Consider the following 23,887-nt stretch of genomic DNA (forward strand, 5'->3'; position numbering starts at 1 on the left):
GAGGCTGAAACTCCACACAGAACAGGCCCCGCTTGGACTCGAACCTGTACATTCCAGCTGTACTGCCACAGCGACCCACCGCAGCATTGTGGCCAACACCGACACCCTTTTTGCAACAACCTGCTCGTGCAAGGATGATTTTGCCACCTAACCAATTATACCGTCTCCCCCTGAAGGTGCCACAGAGGAATATAAGCCACTCCGAGGCCAGGACCGATTATATCTGCAGCCCGAGATGATTCTGTGCCGCGGCAGAAATAGACCTCATTTAGTTGTTTTCATTCATTTGAATGAAGATGATACACATCATTTTCTAATTTTGCCTAATTTGCATCCCTTTTTCATTATTTCATGGCGGCGGTTTCGTAATTTGCGGGAACAAATTCATGAACGCGCGGTCACAAGCTTTCCGTTAAGCATCTGCTCGCTTTGCTCCAGCGGAAACTGACTTCACTCACCAGTCGTAATGACCAAATTGGTGGGCTGCAGAGTGAAAATCAACCAGTGGCCCCAAATAACCTTTTGTTTGTTCTAATTTAGTTGCATAATTTCATTCAGGTGTGTCCATCGCTTCAGGTTTTCGTGAGACAGACACGCTAACAAGGTTGCCAAATACCAAGGGGACACGCAAAGATATATCTGCACTTAGATAGCCTCATTTGCATGATTTCTTTGTGTAATTGCTTGTTGACTATTTACACGAGCGGTGAGGTTTGGTTAAAATCAAAGGATGAGTCAGAGGGACTCGAGACCCGTCGAGTGAAAGGTTGATTCTCTTCAGTTGTATTTACGTCATGCAGCATCTGTCAATCTTCTCCGAACTCAGACGTGGATTTTTTTTTTTTTACTTTTTAGGTCAAATCCAATCTAAAAGAAACGTTTAAATATATTTCCACACTTTTCACGGCGACGGGTTTGTCCACCACACCAGATTATTCTGTGTTGATTCAGTCACATGTTTTTCCACCAAACTTCCTCAAAGGCCCCATTTACACATAGATTTCAAGTGAAAACTTTTCTCTTTAGATCCCCGTTTACACAACAGCAGCACTTGGTGCCATTGAAAACGCAACTTTCTGAAAACAGCTCCCAAGATGGAACTTCCCGAAAATGCTCCGACTCCATCTCCATGGAAACGGGTGGAAACGCAACCTTCATGAATTAATGCTACTGCGCGTGCGCACCACGTCCGTAAAAAGGCTGTTCTTCTGCACATGTGTGAGTAGATCGACAATAACAATGGCGGCCACTAGAATCGCATGACGGCCAGTCAATATTCACTCGGAACTTCGTAGTTTTATAGTTGAGAGTCACCTGTAATAACGATCCAACGGAGCCTAAAATGACAGACAAGCTACATGAGTTTGTTTATTCCTATATCGTGTGTTGCATATGCCGGATCATATAAATGTCTGCGTCAGCCTTGCCGTGTTGCTTGTCTTGAAGGATCCAGATGCAAACCACCATCTCATTTGCTGCACCTCCACGTCTCAGTTTTCCGTTCAATCGGCAAAAGTCGACACAAAGTGATTGCATTTCTCGTGATCGAAAGATGCTTGAATATACATATTGAATGATAAAATGATATAGCTTGAACCATATGGCAGTGCAAGATTGCACATTTATCCCGCCGCCTCACGTCTATGAGTAATACTGCCTAATTTCCCCCACAAATGAACTCAATTATGTGATGAGTTGATATATGGCAGTGATCCTGGTGTGGTAAGAGGCTCTTGAAGTGGCTCCTGACACAGTGTTGATATAATGTTGATTCTCCCGCTCAGTAGTAGTGAGGTTTCCTTCCTGTAAATAATGTGAAGAGACCACAGATGCTTTGTTCTCCTTTTTGTAAGATGTGTTTTTAACATTGATGAGCTTCTGAACGGTTGCCCCAGATGTTCCATCCCAGCTCATAATTGTTTTTTAAATGTTAGTAATTAACGGCAGTGATGCATCATGAATATGTTATTTGTATTTACCGCTCGTTTTTTGGGGTACTTTAGACAAGACGCAGTAAACTGGGCAGCGGGGGGAAAAGGCCCCCGGAAAACACGGCAAGCGACTAACTGGTGAAGCAAGTGGAGGATTTAGAAACTAAAGAGGAAGATATTTCCCCCGAGAGCCCGAGAGAGATAAGGGGAGGAAATTTGATTTCGTTGTTGGGGAGGAAAACAAACAGAAAACTTCTCGGGAACAATTTTTCTTTTCTTTTTTTTTCTCAGGGGTGGGGTCTACCAATACATCACTATGAAGGCTTTGCCATTTCAGAGATTACCTCAAATCATACTAAAGCACCATTTTACAGGCTGTGAAACAAAAACTGGGTGAAATATCCCAGACCGTTATTGTCTATGAAATGTAGCATGTTTTTGGTTTTAAAAGGGAGAAAAAGCATTCTCTTCTATAATATATACATATATAATTATATGATCAACTGGCAATGGGGGTAAAAGATGTGTTAAGTGTGCGAAAGTAGCTATTTATTGGATATTTGGAAATTATATCCAATCACTGTTTCCTTAAATCCTGATTGTTTTGATTGTGATTATCTGCTTGCATCTCTACCCATATGTAAAGACAAAAGTGACAACTGAAAGAGAAAAATTATTTATCAAACCGCAACCATAAAACAAAAAGTAGCGATACATGTGTCTGAGAACTCCTTGGAAAGTGGCACCCTTTAAGTACCTACAGTCTGACACACTTCCACAGATCCATAGGCAGGAAAGTGGACCTAACCATTATAAGGTAAATAAGTGGGAGGATACAGTCTTTTTCATGTTAGAAGTGCATTATTGCTTGCACAAATCCTTACAGATTTATTTGTCAGATTGCCTAAAAATAAACTGTCTTCTTAAACGATGTGATGGGTTTGACAATTATCATTTTTATTTAAGAAAAGCGGGCCAGTCCCCACATTCCCCCCTGTAATTACCATCTATGGGCTAAGACTGAAGCCAGGGCATATTGAAAAAGAATAATATACCTACATTCAGCAATACAATTGCCCGATGAACCTTTGTGAGGTAGATTCTTACACTAGACACTTCCACTGATCGATAAATATTGACAGGCATCAGCAATCAATCAATCTGACTTCATTTATGAGGCAGGTCTGTACAATTAAAAGTATTTCACAGGAATATTGTTGTTGTAGGACTAAATCATTAAAGGCAAAAAGGGGTTTTAAATGTTCCAAAAGTGATATTTAAGAGAGAAAAAGAAGTTGATTGGCCAATCAAGTATCATTGTAACAAGTTTCTTATTGGATTAAGTGTTTTCAGTTTTTAATCGTTGAAAATGAGACAATTTGTTCAAAAGACATTCTGTGGAGTTTTTACAAGAAGTGGCAGTAAGATATCCACACCCCCCTTGTAGTTTCCATGGATGGGACCACGACTAAAAGAATATATATTATAGACACGATCATCAGAAATTATAGTGAAGGTGTAAATCAAAAAGTGTAGCGTATGTCCACGCTTCATCTACTTCCACTGATCCATAGGCACTAGAACAAACTATTGTGAACATTCTGTACGAGTGGGGAAGGAAACTTTTTGAACTTCTAAATGTAGCTTTCATTATTTCCTTTTTGCTTTAACCCCCCCCATAACACTTAAATTCCAGCTACACTAAGAGACTAAAACCAGAAAATTACACTTACATTCACTTAAACCATCCAGTAAATAATAATAATTGTCTTTTCTGAAGGTTTCAGCACACAACGGGGAGCAGACAAACGCACAATATAAGCATATATTTATGAAACATAATAACACGCCGGTGTTATCCTCACAGCTGGTTTTCATTATTGTTTTCATATCTCAGCTTTAGGTAAATTATTAAAGTGGAAAATATCAAGCAGGTTGCCGAAGGAGCGAGTATTAAACACACTGTGTTTTGAGTGACCTGCTACCGGTTTAAATGCCAAGTGACACTGGCAACTACACTCTCATGTTGTGTTTTGATTTGAGTTGAGAATAATAGAAGGCAGGAAAAAAAACAAAAAAAAAACATTTATAAAATATTTGAATAGGGCAGACACCCACATGAATGGATTTATACTGTCGATTGATGGAGATGGGTTTCCATCTATATGCATACATACTGAATGATGGCTAGCGATGGATTCAGGTGTCGTATCGAATATTTAGATATAATTAACTTATTCTATAATTCAGTCCATCGCTGTGCTGACGTGAGTAGCCGGGATGAGCCATTATTTCTGCAGCAGCTGCAGGACAGATTTTTCAGAGCCAGATAGCAGACAAATACAATTCAAACATCAAATTAATCTTGTTCATCTTTCCTTGAAGGCTGAAGCAGTTTCAACACTTGCTGCTTGCGTAAAACTGTTATTTCCAGCTCCTTTATGGAGGCTGCCCACAACGGCTCTTCCTGGAAGCTTGGAAAGTGGACTTTACGTAATGGACAGTAAGGGTGGGCAAGATCAGCATTACAGTGTCTGTCCGGTTCACATTAGACTTGTTTCGTTTTAATTGTCCAAGTCAACGGTCATGCGGAATTTTATGCATTTAAATCCTCCTCTCACTTTACCGTATAGACCGACGATCGGCTTTTAAGTTGTTGCAGGGGCTACATTAAATTGATGTTTCATAAATTGAACTTAAGTCTACTCACTACTATGATATCTGTTGATAAAAATCATTACTTTGTATGTTCGGTCCTCCGATAGCAAATCATATTATGATCTTTAAATTATGAGTAAATAAGGAAATTTAAAACACTCAGAATCTGCATAATTTCTCAAAAGGTAAAAAGAAAAATGAATAGATGGACGGATGGGTGGGTGGAGCTTTACGAATGCAGCTATTTGAAATATCACCTGAAATCATTTAACCCTTTGAAAAAGCTCCTTCATTATTATGTCCTGTTTTACCCATATTGGATTAAAGCCGTAATTATTTTTGCTTTGGGGCACATGCGAGACAAACGTTAGTTGAAAATGGCGTGCTCGGGCCCACACAGTCCAGATGAAACGTCTCATTAAGCCGTCATCCGTGTGGGTGTCCGGCATGAAGGAGGAGATCTACAAATAATGAATCACTTGGCGCAGACTGGGATTTCCAGTCTTGAATACCGACGCTGATGAGTCAGCCTTTGACATTAACAATACCTCGCCGCAAAAAATAGAGGACTACAGGAAGAATGTTCAATCATCAATCCAGCAACCTTAACTGGAAGCTGTCCTGGAAACGCAGCTGCCGCTGATAATGATGTTGACAGATAATAAGGTAACAAGCTGCATTTACAATGTGGAATATTAATCACAGTGTTGATGGATTGGGTTCTGTTACGCTCATCACAGTGCTGGAAGTTTGATTGAGCATCTGTGTGTGAATAGTCCGATTTAAGTACAATACAGCCAAAATAACACGGTAAGGTTTGAACCAGAAAAAAAAAGGACATTTATTGTCAACTTCCAACCAGGGCGGCTGTGGCTTGGTTGGTCAAGTGGTCGTCTCTCAATTGGAAGAGACTAATTCGGGGTTCAAATCCTCATCTCCCCCCCTTACATATTTCAAAGTTTCCTCGCGCAAGACTCTGAAAAAAAAACCCCAGACTGCTCCCAATGGATGAACTGAGTGTTTTTGAAATGGCAAAAAAATGTAATAGCTGAAGTGACTAAAACTGTTTAAATTGGCTTGAAACCACTCAGAAAGCTGCTATAAACAGACATGTAGCTAAAATGTCTAAGAAAGCAGATAAAATAACCAAAAACACAAACATTTCTAGAATAGGCAGGACAGATCCACAGATATGTATAAACCATATATATATACTGTTAAAAATGTTGTTAGTACCGGGTCGGACCAACTTTTATCATTAGGTCTTTAACTTAATGGTTTAGATTCAACAGGGTGTTGAAAACGTAAAAAAAAAATTGCAGATCTTTGATGTGAATCTCCTCTTCCACTAAATCCCCAGACTAAAATCTGGATTCTGTGGAGAGTACAGTGCACTCATGAATCAAAAAAGATGCGAGAGATATTGCGAACTTTCCGACATGGTGTGTAATACATATTTTCATTACATTTTCATTACTTTATATATACAGTAATTGTCTTATAAATTATCTCCTCCCCCCCCTTTAATATACAGGACAGTGGATTGAACTCCAGTTAAGGTTTAAAAACTCACCAAGTTTATGGGTCAATTTGCAAAAAAATTGTTGTAGCTACCAACCATAGGTCTAAATTCCCAACTTGAGAGCTATGGGGGCTCTTTTTTTTTGGTCTTGTGTGTATGTATGTACACAGTAGAAAAGTTTTTAGTGGAGCTGGCAAAGTTTACAAATTCAGTGCATGGTCGGAACGGTAGATTCGGCATGCCCTTTATACGGCGCACATAGACCTATGGCCTTGTACTTTACCCACTGCGGTCTGATTCTTCTACAGGTCAACACCTGCTCGGGAGGTTTCGTTGAAATACTGCCAAAAAAAAATATTTAGAGACTCGCTTTTTCTGACGAACTCTTTCAATATTTTAGATTTCCTTTTTTTTTTTTGCAAACAGGTTGTAGAAACTCGTTTTTGCGAACCTTTAAATACCCGAGACAACTTTCCTCTCGCTTCGCGTTCCCCATTAACACCCTGCGTGTCAGCGTTCCGCGGAGACTTCTAATCGATATATCTGCACGTAGGTCTATGTTCTTGTGTAGGTTTTGTTCAGATAAATAGTTTTCAGAAGTGATGAGTTCATTATCTATTCATCTAGTCCGTCTGTGCTTCGAACAGGTTTCTTCCGTTTCGACTCGGTTTCACCTGCACGGTGAACTTACCGACTGTGTGTCGCTGTCATCCTTTCTATCTGCATAGGAAAGACTTTTCCAAAAGTCTTGAAAGCAGCTGAGGAGTTGATTTGTGCGAATGCGGTGCATCGCCTGGTCAGCTACTTCGATATGCTACTTGCACCTAGAACAGAGGTGTACACTCCGCCTGTCAAGCAACTGCAGGGATGGAAAGGGAGAAATCCTGCAGAGGTTTTTGCCCAAAAAAGACAATGCAATCAATTATTAGAGGTGTGCAGTCTTGATAAATCATGTGGGGAGACTTTCGATCCATCATTTATTCCACTGGCCTGCACGGAGAGTACCCGAGCTGGTTGGACACTTCAATACTGAATTAAATCAATTCAAGTGCAGCACTAAATATAGTTTACATGGGTTGAGCTATAATCTGAGGAAGTTTGAAAAATTCATGCCCATGTTTCCGTGTGACTCCGTGTCAGATCCCCTCGTAAAACCGTCAGCATTGACCGCCCGGTTCCCTACAACCCCGCACTTCCCCAACGTTGTTGCCATGGCGATGTGTCGCTTTTTTTTTTTTTTTTTTTTTTTTTTTTTTCGTGAGTCAAAGAGAGAGAAACCGAGACACGACTGAGCTTGAAGGCTCTTCCCTAGATTGTCCATTTCCCTGTAAAATAGGCTAGGCACGGGGGTGGGGGTGTTGGGGGGTGGGGGGGGGGGGGCAGGAGGGAACAAATTAAACATGCAGCAGAGAAAAGAAGAGGCTCGCAGATGAGCTGCCAGTGGACTGGAGAAGTGGGTGTCGAAACGTTTTGTTCCTATAAATTAAGCTTTAGCTGTGATGCCGGAATGAGAGCGACGCAGAAACTGGAAAAACTCCGACATAATGACTGATTTTATTATGCATGTGGATAAACTCCAGTGCACTCCGGGCTCTTCGAGGCTGCTGCGGCACAAAGTCATTTTCACTTGTGAGACCAGCGGAGTCAGAGGCGCTCATGTGAAACCAAAACTATAGAAAGAGTTACATGAATGTTTAAACAATAGAGGAGCTGAGTCATTTTATAGGGAGACAGCAAACACACTGTTTTCCAAAAAGACTTTATCGAAGCAGAAATAATTCCCCCAACAACATATTCATGCATATATGCATACGTAAACAACTCAGGGGCCCGGGTTTCTTTTTTTTTGGGGGGGGGGGGGGGGCTCTCTTGAAGTCTGAGGTGTTTTAGTTGGATTTATGCTTTGCATATGTCAAAGTCAGTGTCATGAAACATCCGTTCGCCTCCTCTTTGGCGGCTGAATCGCGGCGTTAGCGTGTCTCAGATCAGCGGCGCACACCTGCACCAGGGCCGTGCCTCGAGAGCCACTTTCTTTTTAGGATGTAACCCACATGAGGTAAAACAACTCCCCAGGAAACTATTTTGTTTTGGAGATTACACAAATGCGGTCCGCGGTTCGGAGGCGGCGTTCTGATGTTGGGTGGGGGTGGGGGGGGGGGGGGGGGGGTCACGCGGCTTCTCCTCCTTCTCATCTCTCCTCCATCGCTTCACTCTTAATGAAAGGGCATGTTGGTGGAAGATGTCAGTTGCTTTAGCTGATGGCTAGGTGCACTGACTAATTTCCCATCCGGAGAGGTGAGCACGTCTGGAAAGGACACACCTGCCAACACGGCTGTCAGCAAGCGTGTGGAAGTAGTGGGATAATTGAGCCGCGCGCGGAGATCTAATAGTGGAGAGGAATACAGCAGGATAATGGCCACTTTGCTCACAGTGGGACGGCGGCGGGTGAAGCACAGAAGTTTCCTCTTTAATCCAAGGACTAAGCTGTCACATTTCGACGTCATTAAAGAGACGAGGCATTCATTAAATGACAAGGGCACAATGTGCCAGATTACTCAAGTACTGATGTGCAACAAATGTAGTGATTGTGTCTTTTGACTTTGATCGTCACTGCAGGGGGTGGGGGGGGGTTAATTTTTTATAAGATTTTATGTCCATGGCACCTTTAATCTGTGGCCCCCGTATGTGCAGCGTCAATGCTCAGCTATGTCTTCCCCGCCTTAGGTATGGAAATGATTGGGAGAGACAAGTGGATGAGAAGCAGGCAGATTTCCAAGTGAAATCCTTTTGACTCGAGTACCGAGTCCTCGCACGGCTCAGACAGCGGCTCACAGGTGATCGTGGGCCGACGAGCTATCAAAGGGACAGATGGCACTGCCAACATCAGTGACGGCACGACACGCCGCCAGGTGAAGGGGACGCGGCGGCGGCAGCTCTTTGACTGTGACACAGCGTCACCGGAGCCCCGCGCTCGCACGCATGTTGGAAGAATTTGCTGGCTGCGTAATGATGAGTTTGGTCCGGGAGTCACAGCTCAATCAAAACTGACATCAGTGGAACCTATTATCTGCTACATAACTAGTTAAAACCCAACTGGATATCAAACAGCTACGTCTCAAAATATTAGAAAACAATGATAAAGTAGTTGTTTTTTTTTTCTGTAGTTTGATTTAACAGCAAGACTTTTGTAAATTTTTTGGATTTATTAGAGATAAACTAAAATATTTGTGTTACAAACATCTTCGATTAGATTTTTTGCAATTTTAACATAAAAAAAAAAAAAATGAAATTAGCCTTAATGCTTTATTTTGTATCACTGTTTTAGTTGATATGTTATCGGTGGAGAAGTAACTAAATGATAAATAAAATGCTGAACTTTTTATTCATGCAAACTTACTTTGCGCACCTGTCATGTGGCAAACTTTATCAGGAATTTGTAAATATTAATCAGATTTCTTGCCCAAATAATTCAGAAAAAAAACTAGTTTCTGCTATTCATTGGTAACATAACAACATTTTCATTCGGCCTTTTGTGAATTACCAAAAGATCAGAATCCATGTAATGTTGTTTCCTTACATCGATGTATTTGAAGCAGAAGTGTCTGGCTTTGTCATTAGTTACACAAATTAGAATAATCCAAATGTTGTATTTTCATGTCTTTGGTGATGGTTGCGAATTCGTGGATAGTTTGGACTAAACAGGAAGTAATTAAGAAATTACCAAAGAAGGGTTAAAAGTGATTTGCAAAATCTTGAAACGCATCCAGAAACCAACCGTAAGTCGATGAGGGCAGACAAAATCAGATATCTGTGGCCTTTTAGAAGCAGTGACATTAAAACCAAATTGTGTTGTCTAAATCGCTCAGACTTTTTGAAAGTGATTGTCGTACGCAAAAAAACTGAAAAGACTGTAGTTTATCCGTCAGGCCACTAGTGGGTGCTGTGGTTTTTGTAATGCAACCACCCTTTTATGCACACAACGGTCAACCCCCTTTAAACTGTCTTTCTTCATCGTGTCTCCCTGTAAGCAGATGACGATGACGATGTAGTAAGTTCAAGCTTTAGCGGAGGAGTGATGTTGAATTTCACAAGCGTGAGCAGCACAGACACTCTGAAATCCTTTTATGTCTATTATCGATCTAAACCTGGCCATTATTAGTTAATGACCGTTATAGATCACATCACAAAGAAATATGCAGGATGATAAACAGAGTTCATGAATTATGTGCCCACTGCCCTGCAGCTATAGTACGTATCAACGCTTTCATATCACACGTGCACAGTAAACATGTCAGAAAAAGATTCTTGAAGAAAGAAGCGAAAGCTTATCGGAGCCTTCGCCTGTTCTTTATCTGTTAGTTACATAATTGTGAAAATTATACTAAAATGATTCAAAATGGAATTCATTCTGATACATGCCATTCTCTTCACACGTGTTCACAAACAGTCTGTATCAAATGCTGTTGTTGGCAAAAATGAGTGACATGTTTGTTAAAGCTTGATGAGACTCACCCACATCTTTCCTTATCCTGCTGTCTCATCCGAATCACCACATGATACTTGTGTAGTGCAAATCATAAATTCTCATTACCGACATGAGTCCAGATCCTTTCATCTGCTTTTCTTTTCACGTCCACAAAGAGTATTTAAAGACAACAAAAGCCTAGTGTTTTATATAAATGTGTGTGTTTGTGATCTAAAGTAATACTTATGGTGTTTAAAAATATAACATTATTGTGATCAAAAATAATGTCTTCACTTATTACCGTAATCTCATTACTTTGGGCTGTAATATCTGCACTGTGCCTTTAAACACAGCGGCCATTCCCATGATGCACCAGTGTGCCTCTCTGTGATATATGATTTATGTTTTCTTCAGTTTTACACTTTCAAACAGATTTTCATGACGTACAAGTTACATTTATGTCTGTTTTGTTGGCAGTAACATAATTTTTTTTTTTTTAAAACGGAGCTCTTGGAACCTCTTTTTCAAAGTGTCGACATTCTCCATTTCCAAATACTTGCTCCACAAAGGGTTAAAATGCACACGCAAACAAGAGACGGATGTGTTTGCATTGGATGCTGGCGCTCAGCGGCTTGAGCTCACCTTTGGGGCTCGCTTCAAAATGAGGCACATATGCTGCATTAATGAGTTTCCAGACTCACATCGGAGTGTGACAGGTTACAAACAGGGGTCCTCCTCAAAACTGCAAGAAAAGCCTCTTTTCTCCTCTTCCAGCTCACCTCCTGCTGGAAGTTAAGTGAACCTCTAAGGTTACGTCTGGCTTTTTACATGATGAAATAAACAGGGAAGCGCTGAAAGAGACGCTGAACTGTAATCAGCAGGTGGATTCTTTTCTTTTCTTTTTTTTTCTTAACCCCCTTCACCTGTGACACAGATGTGAAGGTTTTAATCAGGCACCAGCTGCATTGAGTTTGCAGGCATTTCATCCATTCTTTTTTTTTTTTTTATGCGTGTTCATTGTGACACTTTTGCAATTGAATCATCCAACAGCACAACTCGCAGTCGGCCCATCTCAGGAGTCAAAAAAAAATAAACAAAACGTATTTGTTCTGCCAAGAAACTCACAAATTACATCATACAAACACTCTAATCCGCGCATTGCTGCGTTAACAATATATGAATGTACTCACTCATTATGGAGGAAAAATTACCAATTTTTCCAAAAGACATTAGTCATTTAAGCTAAAAAGGGGTTTTTATCCCTCGATCTCTTGTTCTGTGCATCGGCTCGGCAGATGAATACAAATCACAGCAGTTTTCTTTCTTTGTAATTCACATTAATCCACCCTGTCAATCATCCCCATCTGTCACCCAGTTCTGCAACCTGCTGAAGTGCTCACACCTGCACCGTCAGTGCAGCTTCATGCCAACTGCTCTCCCATTATCTCCTGCAAGACCCTTTTAAACCTCTCGCGGAGCAGTTTAGCATATTAGCTCTTGTGAATATGTATGAAATAACAATAATTGTCAGTGTTATTGCTGACAGAGCATGGTATATTAAGATGGCGCAATATTCCCACGATTCCCCTTTGTCATCTGAACGTGCTGATATAAATCAATGTTTTTTTTTTTTAGTGAGTGTAAATACTCCTTATTCCATCAATTGGTAATAAACAAGGCAAGACAGACGAGCCGGTGACCAGGAGCAGGCGGACGATAAGCAGATTTCTTTTCCTCAATCAGTCCATCCATCTTCTCTATGAAAACGCCTCCACGCACAGGCAGAAGATGCAAACGCCACACAGAAAGTCTTGAGAGGGGGGCTATCTCATTAGAAAGCTTAAGTAGCAACCACTGCACCGTGGGTTAAAATAATGTGATAGTCCATTAACGTCCCGCCTCACCCTAACTGAAGGAAACTCGCATAAGTGTTTTGTGGCTAAATTAAGTTCTGTGCCTTTAAAACTTAGTCAAGTTCAATAAACCATGCTCACACACACACATTTCAATCACTGCGTATCACCTGCTTTTTGCTCTTTAAGCTCGTCGTAGAGCCGAGAGTGATAGAAATGTTAGGAGCTTTTCAAGGTTTTTGGATCTTGGATAGATCTTGAAGGAGCCAGAGGAGAGTTTAAGGCATCCCCGGAGCTCCCACATGGAGACCTTGAATGTTTCATCACAAGTTTCATCACTGATGTTAGCATCATGGTGGGGATGAAATGAAAGTAGCCAGTCGGTGTTTTGGACTCATTATTTATAGATGATAAATATATATGAGACTCCAAACATCCAGCTGTGTTCCATACTGCTTCAGTCGACCGAGGGGTTGAAGGCAGCATGCACCGTGTCTCACAAACACACACACACACACATTCACATCTACAGGTAGAAACCCTGATCACCTTTAAATGCATGTTTATGGTGGCATATTTCGTGAATTTTATCCTTCACATGATCCTCAAAGAAGCCCATGCACGCACATGTCGAGCATACAAACTCCACACAAAGACCCAAAGTTGGACTCGGACCAGAGATAGTCACATGATGAGCCTCACCACTGCTCCACTGCGCGGCCTGTCAAAACATTCCAGTCGGGTTTAATGTATTTATACTTTAGAATTCTGGATCATTTGGTTGCCTTTTCATGGTAATAATAGCGGAGGTGAGCCTACACGTGCCCTCTGCTGTCTTCATTTGTCACATGACAATCATCTTGTACTTCATAATGGCCCCCAGAGAGGGATACTCTCACGGGGCCCATGTCGATTGACAATTGTGTAATCTTTGCCTGCCTAATATGCAAAATAGAGATTTGATCTCATCACAATGCGGGCAGAATTGAAATAACAAGCAGGCTTATTAATCCCGGCGCTACATGTAAAAACCTGACATCAAATGTCATTGTCCTCATAACAAATTCCAGAGATGCGTTTTAATAAAAGGTGGCAGTAGAGTGGTGGGATCTTCTTCGGCTTTCATTTATTGCTGTGTTTTTGCATTTTAATGACAGTTTGTGCTTCTTTGCCCCCTTTACATGCCACTGGGATATGATGCGGCATGATACTGCATGCGAGTGTTGTTCATTACAGACAAAGGTTACATGACAAGCCTCCATTAACGCTCATAATGTGCACAATTTGATCCGAAGCTGCTTCCAGGCGTGATGTGGAGCAATGTGTAGTTCAAAACGGAGTCCCATGGCGTCTGACTCGTATGTTGCTTGTTTTTGAACGCTCCTATAACAATTTGCATGTTGGCCAATGGTTGCCATGACAGCAGCATAAGTCCCACAACTTTCCTCTCAGGCGGTTTCCGGTTAGTTTGGTTGGACCAGCACGGACATGACACCCAACAGGGCAGTAGAAGCAAAAAAAAAAGAAAGAAAAAGAAGTGAAATCTGGACTAGATTGTGTAGGGAAACACTGTAATTCACCTGTATGGAATATCGGTTACATCCTGAAATGAATATGTATTATTGAGTATTCGGAAAATAAAAGATGAGATCTGAGAGGAAATGGAGTTTGATGATTAATAACGGGTGACGACGACCTTTTTTTTTTTTTTCTCTCTCTCTCTTCTTTCGTTTTTTAATTTAGACTTGTACCTCTGGCCCCTGAGGACATTCTGAGGCTGTGGTCACTCTTGTGGCAGTTTTTCCTCCTTTTCGGTGGCTTTTTCTGGATATTAGTGAGCAGTGATAGAGAAATTGTACAAACCTAAAATCTACGATCACAATATTTCTTCTTTTTTTTTTTTTTTTGTGTGATACATGACAGATTTCTGTGAATAATATATCATTTATATGTTATTTTCATCCAGTATCACGAGTCACTTACAAAATGCAGCCGATTTTCTCACAGCTTTTTTTTTTTCTATTTTATTTATTTATTTATTTTTACTGGCACCGTCCATGCATGTAAGCTGGTCTGAATATCCTTTGAGGTGAGGCTGGGATTAGAGGACGACACCGCGCGCCCGGCTCCGCTGAAGGATTTCATTATCGCCGCGGGTTTTTTGTCAGCGTGGCTACACCTTGCAAAGATTGTGCCACAACATCGCTCCTCAAAGACGGGCGAAATGGCATGACGAAGCAGACGTTTAGAGAGCGCGATAACAAAGGGAATATTGCGCTTGGCAGCCATCTTTATTTAAACTCTCGTCTCGTAGCGTTTCCTCTTGGCCGCCACAGCTCCCGCATCGTGCTCAGTGACTTTTCAATACAATCCCTGAGGTAGTCAAGATCAGAAGGTGTACATTGTTTTACACCTATACAGCTCAGATCAGTATTTTTTATTCCCAATAATTTACTATACCAACACAGTAAGGCAGAGGTCCTCAACGTAAATGAGTGCAAGTTACACCACAGTGATAGCTGACTGTATTAAAACGTAGTGTAGATACTTCACCACACACTGGAAACAGGAAGTAACTAGTTACAAAGAACTTTGGGAAACTTCTGCATAAGTTTTACTCTTGGGATGTCTCGGTGCATTTGATCACTCTATAGGTAAGATGGAGAAGGAAGTACAATTATACAAAATTATCTAAATCTTTGACATATTGACATATATTTTGAATTATTCTTTACAAACCTGAACAAATTGAAGAAAACTCTTATGAAGTTTCGACAATATTGTGCTTTTGCAGGTAGCATTTAGCGGAAAACACAAGAAAATGTCCCAAATCCAAAAGTCCAAAAATGACCATGACCTTTGTGCTTTTTATGGCAAATCTAAGGACAGATGGGGACAGAGGTCTCTACTTCTCTCTCAATGCTGTGGTACTGCTTGAAAACAAGTTATTCCAACTGAAAAGAAAAAAAAAATCAGGTTGTCTTTGTAAGTTCACTCGTTCAGATGGATTGGACCGTCTGGCCCGCGGGCCTTATGTTTGACATTTCACCAAATTTAATCATGGCAGCCGGAGCTTAAGCGCAGCTTGTGAGAAGGATCGAGAGAGACAGCAGCTCTTAAACTGTTTCCGTATACGACAAAAGTAATTCATTGAAATTCCAGTAACTAATTTTCGATTTCCTCACATTTCTCTTAAAATGTCGTCTTGGTACAGCCACAAGTTGCTCCCAACCCTGCCTATTAGTGATATTTGCTTTACCATGTGTGTTTTGAGAGGTGCTAACAAGCTCTCTTACTGTTTTAGAATGAGGAAAACTGTCCAAAAATAAAAATAATAAAAAAAAAAAAAAAAAGCTGATTTATGTAAATATGGCAGAGTCGCTGAGGTGCGCTTTTGTACGCTTCGTGTAAACAACTCATCTCCGAGTGCGACCTTGACCAGAGAATGCACCGCAGTCTGTTTACTGCATGTATGTAAATGTAGCCATTGTCTTGGCTTCTTTTCCAGGATTAGCCCCTCATTTCCTTGGCACAGCTCCTCCACCCAGGGCTGTGTCTGCTGTGTACAGAGATCTACACAAAGCCCCCGATGTCATTTCACTGATACTATTCTGTCTCACAACTCTGGGATGCACACAGTCTCTTCTGTTGCTATTATCAATGTGCCCAGAGCAGAAGAGGCGCAGGCCCTCCACTTCCGTTTAGTTCAACATCTCCTGTTTGTGTGACTTTGACCTTGACAGGATTTTTTTTTAATTTATTTCTTTTAAGTGCTTTTGACACAATTTTATTCTGTTTGCATTGTGCATTTGGCTGTTAAGTAACGTCTTTGCGTTCAGTTACTTGTAAACCATATTACGGACGCAGAAGATCAGGTAAACATGAAGGATTGACACAGTTTGTGGATTAATTCACTTCCGTAGACGATGCTGATGTCTTCGTGCTTTAAGATGTCTTCCTCTGAATAACAGTGTTCTTTCTCTTGCTACTATTTTGCACCAGCAGTTTCTTGGCCTATTTTTCTCCAACCACATTTCAGAAGCATATAATCTGTTGACTTTGGTGTTTTTGGTGTTTTGGTCCCTTGATTTGAACTGATATTATCTGTACAACGTATATATATTGAACATGTTGATGTCGCAATAACTTTGAATTTGCAATATATTGTGCAGCCCTGATAAATAATCACAGGATTTCATAGAAAACCCCACATTTGTGCGCAGCCGTGCAAACCAGGCCCCTCCGTGACGTCTTCCCATCGCTCCTCTGGAGTTTTTCTGCAGCCGTTGTTTGCCATGACCGAGGCTGGATGCAGCTCGGTGACAGCGTGGTGGGAGGAGAGTGTCGGGGGAGGGGGCGGCAGCGGGGGGACTGGGGGGGGTGCTCGTAATCATGCATGAGGGAAGAAATGGCAGCCTGGCGAATAGAGCGAAGCTCCATTGGGGTCCTTTTTTTTTTTTTACTCAAACAGTGTCCCCATTAACAGGACTGATGTGCATCTCTGCAACAAGCTGCAAACTCATTTGGCCTTGGGAGCCATAGAGAGTCCTCAATGTGTTAGGATAAGTCACTCCTGAGACCACTAAAAGCCATTATTAGAAGGTGTTTATTGAGCTACCCATGGCCTAGATACAGCTTAATATCCTGAGAACAGTTATAGCCCATAATTATATTACATTTTGGATGAAGACTGGCCGTGATTAGATGAATGATGAATGGCTCCATCAGATATAAAAAGCTGTGAGGTTTCTAAGGAGATAATGCACCGTCGGTTTATTTTCGCGAAGAGGTGGAACATTTACTTTCCTTCTCATGATAAAGCTCTGTATAACAAGGAATGTCATTTAAAAAAAAAAAAAGAAATACCAGCTTCTTTTGTCTGATTCTCATCTGCGACACACTTTACAACCAGATGTGAATTAAGCATTATTAAGCTTCCTTTTCAATGTTACGTGGGTTTTTTTTTTTCTTTTTTTTCTTCTTGTCGTTATTCAGCTGGGGTTGAGCTATTCTATTTTAAAGGCAGGCCCAGAAGTTTGTAGCACAAAGAGAAGTGAAGCTGAATGATGTGGCGTGTTATTTTCAGTAAAAGTGTCTCAGTATAAGTGGTAATTACAACTGCTGTTTTGCTTAAAAAGGAATTTAAAGAGCCCAAAAGATATGAATTTAAAATGAAATGGCGCTTCACTGTCGCCTTGGCTTTGTCTTGTTTAATTATAGCAATTTTTTTTTTTTCTTCATTTCCTTTTTTTGTTTAAATTTTGACACTTAGCCGTTGCCCTTTGAGGGTAGGAGACACTTTAGTGCATATCACCATTTCAACTCTTGTCTTGTACTTTCTCTTTTTCTTGTTCAATAGTTTGTAACCTGCAGCTGTGGAGCCAGATGTGGTTCTTTAGCCCCTCTGTAGCGGCTCCACAGATTCATATGTAAATGTGCGTCGTCCTTTACTTCAGAAGATTCATGTGTCCAAAAGCACTTTGTGGCAACCAATAATGTATTAATGGCCAGTAACTTTGGCCAAGTCATCACATTACTGACATAGCATTAAAAAAAGGTACTAACTACTGGGCATATTATTATTATTATGATTATGATTATTATGAATATGCATAAGCACAATAAGAAAAAATAAAATGCAATAACTGCCATCAATATTAGAATAATACATACAGAAGACAGTTTCTTTTAAATAAAAGTGTTGCCGTCTTTGTGCCATTTGATGGTCAAAAATAAATATAGTGGATGTCAAAGCCATCATTTTTATTCATTAATTGAGGAAAATTATGATGCAGAACTGGGTATTATGGTTGTGGTAATGTTTTCTTTATTAGGTTACAGGCTTTGTGACATGATTGGCTACTTAGACTCCTTCACTATACAACTGTATGGGAGGTCTTTTCCTCGTTTTAAGTGGCAGCTCCATATATTCAACAAACATATCATTAAGGTAATGTCATTTTGCCCAACATTTTATAACTGCTTTAAACTTTTTGACATGATTTCACATGCATGCCTCTCATAAACATGTAGAAAAGAGCAATACCATTGAAGGATTCATCAGTGTATTTTACATTTATCTAACATGAGCTTCTTTGTACTTTGTAATGGTTTGTAATATGCAGGAGAACAATTATACAGCCATAAAGGTACAGTAACGTCCTGAATGAAAAAACCCTTGGCTTGTCCTGTAATGATGGCAGCTCGTGCTCCAGATCCTCAAAATGCATAAAAAATCCTTGAAATCTCCTAAATTATTAACTTCTCCTCATGTCAATCTAGACTGAAGCCGGTTTTGCACATAAAGCAGAGGTAATAATGACCCTGAAAGTTGGTGGTTGCATCAGAGGTGTGCTGAGGTTAATTATTTAATCTTTAACCTTACAAGACAGGATAGTTTCCTCCCTCCTCCATCGATTTGGAGCATTGTATTTTTAAGTCTTTCCACCGGGAAGCCGTCCGACTTGGAGGAGAGCTCTTTGATCGCCGCCGTATACCTGGTTTACCCCTCTTAGCGATTTTCCCCAGTTATGCTAGCATATTAAAAAAGTAATGATGTTTTTAAAATTGCAAACGCAGACATAAGTCCGACCGCCTCTTGAATCACCGAAGTTTTTTTGTGAATCCTTTCGGTTCCAACTATTTGACCTGTGAGCTACTTTTCTTTATTTGGTTCTGTCTTTACTGGTGTGGCCGTCTTCCTTTTTTTTTTCATGTTGTTTTGAAGATGACCCCGTGGCGCGCTGACCGAGTCGCTCTGTATGTAAGCGGCGCACCGACCGCTACCTGAGAGGCAAGAGATTTAACTGACAGTTTTAAATAGGTTCAGTGAATAGGTTCATCGGGAACTTTAATTACATTCGCTCTTTAAACGAGAGCGACGTTGGCAATGGAAGTGGATCTTGACAAGCCAGCGTGCTCTTATGACACCCCCACCCACATGGTATGGCTATATTCCTGATTGCCCGTCTATCTACAGGCTGTATGGGCGCCACACTGAAATCACTAAGGCTTAATTAGCAGATTAGCAGATCCAATTAGCAGATCTCCTCTTGTCTTAAACCGAGCCTCCGTCAACACGTCCTTATGAAAATGAGATACTCCACATTCCCACGTCAGGTGGATGTTTTTTACCCCCTTCCAAAATGACCACTCTTGATTGACTGCCGAGTGCTTTGTTTAGCCCCGTGGACACCCCCCGCTTGGAGCCCATTCTCCATGAATCATTTATATTTCAGGCGCATTTGAAAGTGGGAAGGAGCCTCGTGGAAAGATAAGCCCGAACAGCAGTGGTGTAATACGACAGCATACAATGTGGTGTTTTTCCTTTCCTTAGATCAGACAAATTATCGGTGCGAACAAAAAGAGAAAAACAAATACAGAGACGTTAGAGGAGGCAGATCCGTGTCTCTGATACTGAGATTTGTGAAAACCACGTGAAGATTAGTGTTCCCGCGCCGTCTTTTATGACTGTGTTTGTTAACGTCCACGTTTCCTATTGTTCCTTCGGAGCTGACAAATGTAACGTGATGACAGTCGCACAATACAAGACAAACTAGTTGAGCTCAACAATGTTTGACCTGACAAAGATCCGCCGAGGATTGAGACAAAAGCTGGATTTCGATCTTGGAAACTTTCCCTCAAGTACCAGGAAGTTTGTACAGTCCCTGGTACCAGGGTGAAGATTTTACTTCTGGGGTAAATGATTCTGAAACTTTGCGGATGAGAGATGATTTCTTGTTTATATTCCACCTGCCAGTGATACTCAACCTTCGGCCCACAGTCTATGTCCAGGCCCCAAGCACTTTCGGTCTAACTGTATCTGCGAGGGAAGCTTTTATACATTAATCTGATTAAGTTTATACAGTTAAAAAAGACATTAGTCCTCTGCTCCCCGACTCTTTTACATGTTAGTATAACTGAAACACTTCACGTCTGTGTTATGTACAAAATAGGTCACAACGGTTTGAAAGCAAATAATGGAGATTTAAGCTTGGTGTTGTCAAAACAGACAAAATTATACATAAGCTGTTTTTTTAACTTTAGCTGTTTTTGAACTTTTGACAGTTAAACTACTGGGAATGATCTGTTTGGCTTAATGTATCATAAACATTAAAAACCCTAAGATGGTCATTTATTGCACTTGCAGAAGTTGCCTATGTACTATGAAATTAAAGTAATAAAAAGATGAAGCTATCTGCCATTATTAACTTTAAAAATGTACACAACCTCTCCTATCTACTTGCCCTTTACTTTTAAATGTTCCCACGTTCAGCAGGCTGACCTCTCCTGTAGGTGTAATGTGAACGATTGAAGGTTCTGTATATCCTTGGTTTATCAAAACATTGTGAAGCTTTGTGTTTTAATGGTATTTATATTCAAAAGCATTGCTTTATCTGATTCCCGAGCCTCCTCCTCTGAGAAACCCTCCTTGAGTAAATGTGAGGTATATCTCAGAAGATCAGAAGGCTTTGAATGTGGACAACGGCCACATACAGATAGTTTACCCCTTCTAATTCGCCAATATGGGAAATGAGAGCGAGGTTTTCAGGTGTTCTGAGCTGCCTGCCACACTTTGATAAGCTGAGTCAGTTTGAGATTACGAGCGGAGAAGATGATGGACGGGTTGAGTGTGGCCACTTCAGCGATATTAGCACTTACTTCAACTTTGTTTTTCCTTTTGTTTGGGTAATTAATACCGCGAGCCGCAGTTAAAGGACACAAATTGTCGCCATTTCCAGTTTTGATGTGGATCTTCCCATGCTTTTTATTCATGACAGAGGCAACTTTTAAGAGAAGGCAATAACAGTAATTGTCTGGAGTGTGCACTTCTTTGATTGCTAAAACAATGACCCGTGCAATTTGACGTTTCACTCGGGCCTGTACGATAAGCTCGAAAATATACTGTATTTTACTTGGTGACAGTAATTGCTCATAAGTGATACTCAGCTGATGTGACGTGCAAATTGCTTTATATGTTATGACTGCCACTGAGTGCTTCGTGGGAATTGACGACACACCCAGACAGTACAAACAGAGCTCATTTCAAAGAGCCAGAAAAGAAACCCGCACCACCGTTTTTTATGTTTTGGGGTTTTATTGAGAAAGTTGAAACTACTTGTGAAGCGGCAATATAGTAAAGAACTAATAAAATAGAGTGCTATAGTGCTGTTGGGATTTAAGGAAGCTTCTGCATAAGAGCAAAATAATTAACTTTGTATTGGTTATTGTTAATAAAAGAAGAATTTTTTTTCGCTGTAGATTTTATTTAAAGATTGAGAGGGGGGAAAAAAGTGCTTAAAATGTGCATCACAAGACTAAAGTTAAAGTCAAGTTTATATTTTCGCCTATCTTATTTTGCGAAGCACTTTGAGTTGTACAATAACAACAAAAACTATTTCAAAAGTTTATTTAGCACGTAATAAACCTCATTTACCAGTGTTTTACAATAATGACTACATCGGTGTAAAAACCAATAGAATAAATGGTGGAAATTATAATAACTTAGTGATGTAAAATAAGAGACATAATACAACCAGTGCGAAAATAATCTTTAGATTTTAATTTTGAAACTGTTATCAATTTAAAAAAAAAAATCCTGTGTGGATTAAAACGATAGAAATAAAGAACTTTGTGAGATGTTTTAGTGTAGCGCCTTCAACGGGACAATTTCTTATTTTGTAAGTCACATCGCTTCCGGTCCATTAATCAATTAGCATCAATCCTCCCAGTTTTTTTGCACGAATAGGAACACACAACCCTACACTTTTGGGGAAACTCCCTGAATGAATAGCGTCTTATATCTTGCAATCTTCAGTGTGTTTCCCCCGTTAATGGGTGCATGTAATTTCACGTCCGCGCCTGTTTTTTGCTACCCGAAAAGAAAAACTTTATGAGGCCGGGCCCTCGGGCGCTTTAATGCAAGGCCGTGTGAGTTTGAGTCACTTTGAAAGCCTCTTCTCTCCTTTCCCCGCCGAAATTAATTAAAACCCAGGAAAGTTTGGTACAGACAATCAGGAATTCGCTATCACCCCGGCCACCTCCACCACCCACCCCGACCGGACCGCGCAACAACGCTCTATCGCCTCCACCCCCCAAAGCCAAAGTCCACATTAACATCGTAATAGGAAAGTGTGTTAAAGCACAGCTCTCGCGGCCTGACAAGAGCGAATTGGATGTCAGAAGGATTCCTGCTCGGTTTAATTGAATCTGCCCAGGACTAAAAAAGAAAATCTGAAGTCAAAATAACCTATTAGATCTATCAGGTAATGTTTTGTTGAGTTTGACAGGTAGCACTGCACTGCCCTCCCCCTACTCCCGACTCCATTCCTGCAGGTGTTATAAGGGGATGGGCGGTAGCTGCTGTTATCCGCGGTGTTTCTCTCCTCTCTGTTTCTGTTATTCGTTAATCAATTGTGGCCGGCTCGCTCAGCTTTCTGGAGCTCGCTCAGCAAATCCTCTGTGTAGAACTGGGCTGGACAAGTATGTGGAGGGCGTTTTAGTGAGTTACTACAGCTAATGGATGGCGGGGGCTGAAGGTCTGCTCCTGGCGTGAAGAGATTACTAAGAACAGGCTGCTTTTCTAGGTCCTGGCTTCACTGTTTCTCCATTTCAGCTGTATTTTTTTATTTATTTTTTTGTTACCAATGGGAAATGTCCATTAGTTTGGCACAGAGGGTAAAGTGTATGTGGGATTTGTGTCCAAATACTCTCGAAAAACTAAAATGTATTGAGGACCAGTGCATGTTAAAGTGATTAATACAGCATCTTCAGCACATCAGAGAAAATGCATGAAACAAATCTGAAGCTGTGTTCGATCAGCGTGATGTTTAGATTTAAGAGTAAATATGTTATTTTTGGGGCGTTTGATACCATTTCACATCAATCTCACTGCAATTGCTCACCGACATTCATGCCGATTATCAAATTTAGGACATCAATTAATCTAATATACAGTATATGTCTTTGGACTTGTATACTTCAACTTTTAGCACACCTTTTGTATTACTTAATACAATACTTAATTCTAATCAATCTACCAACACCTTTTATTTTCTCTGCGGTATCAGTATTGCAGATTTCGTATTGCTGTGTATTATGATCCCTCTGTTTTCCTCACAAATAGATGCAAAAGTGGGTCAGTGCAACCTCAGCTCTGTGAATCGACCTCTCTGTCCTGTAAAGGTCCAATCAGGTCCACAAACACATATTAACTCTGGGTTGTCATGGGTGTCTACACCTGATCAATAGCTTTCACACAGCATTAACAGTCAAGACCTTCAGGGGGCCTGTTGCTCACATACGAACCTTTCTCACAGCTTACAAAACATTATCCACTATTCCCACCCTTTAATACTTTGTGAAAATGTTTCTGATGTGCAAAACTTTTCCATTATGATCGTTTTGGGGGGGGTTATTTGTTTTTTTACTCCAGTGACGCACAAACACTGTCAAATAG

The 23,887-nt window shown here is 40.7% G+C and overlaps 1 protein-coding gene across 10 annotated transcripts in view; it reads left to right on the forward strand.

Annotated features, from left to right (window-relative positions):
• The window catches only part of cadm1a (cell adhesion molecule 1a), a 427,187-nt gene that overhangs the window by 396,569 nt on the left and 6,731 nt on the right, over positions 1-23,887 (forward strand). The gene's annotated exons all lie outside the window — the stretch shown is intronic.

The sequence above is a fragment of the Lipophrys pholis genome (assembly GCF_963383615.2).
Source record: "Lipophrys pholis genome assembly, chromosome: 16".
NCBI classification, from domain to species: domain Eukaryota; kingdom Metazoa; phylum Chordata; class Actinopteri; order Blenniiformes; family Blenniidae; genus Lipophrys; species Lipophrys pholis.